The sequence below is a fragment of the Lathyrus oleraceus genome, chromosome 4 (assembly GCF_024323335.1).
Source record: "Lathyrus oleraceus cultivar Zhongwan6 chromosome 4, CAAS_Psat_ZW6_1.0, whole genome shotgun sequence".
In the NCBI taxonomy this organism is placed as follows: domain Eukaryota; kingdom Viridiplantae; phylum Streptophyta; class Magnoliopsida; order Fabales; family Fabaceae; genus Lathyrus; species Lathyrus oleraceus.
This window is the reverse complement of record NC_066582.1, coordinates 212,636,076-212,638,529: the sequence shown is the minus strand read 5'-3', so window position 1 is coordinate 212,638,529 and position 2,454 is coordinate 212,636,076.

The window sequence follows — 2,454 nt, the reverse complement described above, 5'->3', positions numbered from 1 at the left end:
TTCATGATCTGGAAATTTGATGAAGAACACAATGAAGGTTTAGGGTTTGTGTTTCCAGAAAGAAGTTTGATCCATTTCCTCGCTTGCTGCATGTGATTTTCTGTTTATGCGCATGTATTGGTTGATTGAGTCCAGCGTGTCATTTTCATTGGCCACAAGCGTTTCCAATTGCCATGTAGGCTTAAGTGAAACGCGGCGTTTCACTTAAGTAGCGCCAGATTTAAATAGCAACGTGGTTCGAGTCCGGGCGCAATCAATTTCATATTTAGGCCTTGGCATTTTTTTCATTATATGCTTCCATATTCATGTATGTTTTCCATGTGATTTTTATTTTTTCATCCATTTGAAAAATTCATAACTCCTTGATGGATTGTCCAATTGATGTGAGATTTTTTTCATTGTGTTCCTCATGATCTCTAGTATTTTTTGATGATTTTTACAAAAATTGTGCACGCCTGGATTTTAATTTTGGCTAGGGATTGTGTGTGCATGTGTTTTCTTGATATGCCTTGCTGTTTTGCTTGTGAAATGATGAGATTTTATCTAACTCTCTTCTGGATGTTAGGATTGCTTGTGAATTTTTATGGAATTTTTTAGTGCATTTCCAATTTGTTTGAGATTTTATCTTCTGGCTTGTCATGTTTGGACTTTTGATGAGTGTTGAATTTAAAAGATTTGTGAAATGCTTGATGTTTATTGGATGGACCTGAAATTTTGCACATGTATTCTAGTCACTTTGAAGTTTGCCATGGATTTGGTTTGATTCATTTATCATGTGTGGATTCTGTTTTATGCTTGTGTGAAGTTGATGCATGAGTTTGTGCCCTAATTGAGCTTGTTTTGCCTTACCTTGCCTTAGGGAATTTATTTGACATGCTTCCACTTGTCCAAATGACTTGAATTTTGGTATGATGATCATGTGATGAATGCTGTTTAGCCATGATTTTTCTTGGGATTTATTGAATTAGTTTTGAGTTAATGTGGATTGATTGATTCTGTTTGGTTCTATGAGCTTTGAACTTGCATGCTTTGCACTAAATGCTTTATGAAATGAAATTGGTTGATGATATGAATGTGAGACCACTTGGACATTGTTCTTATTTGATTAAGCTTGATTATTGTCAATTTTCATGTTCTGTTTTGGTTTATTTCTACCTCTTTGACCCTAGGCCTTGTCCTAGTGGTTAGTGCTTATGTTTGAGTTGTGTTTTCAGGACAAGAAGCATATGGCCTTGAGGAGTGTGATTCATTTGCTCATTTGGATTGATATTGGATTGATGTTGATTAACATTAAGTTGTTTTGTAGGTGGATTAGCTCCTTTGAGTTGAGCTTGTGCTTTGCTTGACGCATTGCTTGTTGTCTGTTTTTACAGTTAACTGTTGACTCTTAGTCTGCCTGTTTGACTTTTTGAGTTATGTACTGATTATGTTGGATTGTTTTCAGGTACCTTAGTTGCTATAGTTCATTGTGAACTTGCTTTTGCTTTGCTTGATAGCTTGAGCATTGAGGTATAATGTCTCTAACTTCATGTAGTCTGGAAGACCTGGCCTGTTATTTGGCCAGGCACCTGTCTGAAGTCCTCCTTAAGAGGCAATGCTTGTGATTGTTTATTTTTGTCCCCAAGCAGGAAAAGACCTTTGATAAGGCAATTGGCAAATAAAAGAGATGTGTAGTCCATCTCCTGCTAGTCAGTGTGTCATCCCTTTGCTCACATTACATGTTGATGCATTGTGGATATTAACCCAAGATCCATGTTGAGTCAGTCATAAGTGTAGAAGGGTTCCAACTTTCTGAACCCACACTTTCATTTGTCATGAAGCTCTCCCAGGCCAGGGATAAGAGCTGTGAGGCACACCCCTCACTTCCCATTTCATCTGCTTCACCCTAACTCTCAATGTTAGGGTTAAGAGCTAACATCACCCTGATACAGTTGGCTTGTGTTTCACAGCCTAACCCTTGTGTGAGCCCACTTTGTGTGTATATAGTGTGTGCTATTTGTGATTGTTTGATTGCTTTGCCTGTGCTGTATTGGATAGCTTGCTCCCTGTGCAAGTTAGATAGCAACCTTAACTTAGGGATGATTTGCATGATAACAGCTAGGCTCGAGTCGTAGTCTCCCTAGTTGTGTCTCCCTTTGTATCTGGTTAGGCTAGTCCTTTGTCCTTGCGTAGGGGAACTACGTCGCCCTGATCCTCATACCAGATGAGGTACGTAGGCAGGAGATGAGTTGATCTCTCTGGGCGCCCCGTTTGTTTTGTTTCTTGCGTGTGTTAGGAGATGGATGTAAGCCCAGCGATTGGCATTCCGTATCCTCTTGTCGTGTGCTTGGAGTCCGATGTAAGTCCAGCGATTGGCATTTGGTTTCCAGTGTGGGTGTGTTTGATTCGGAGTCTGATGTAAGTCCAGCGATTGGCATTTGGTTTCCGTGTTTGCCTTTTTGTGTGGAGTTTGAC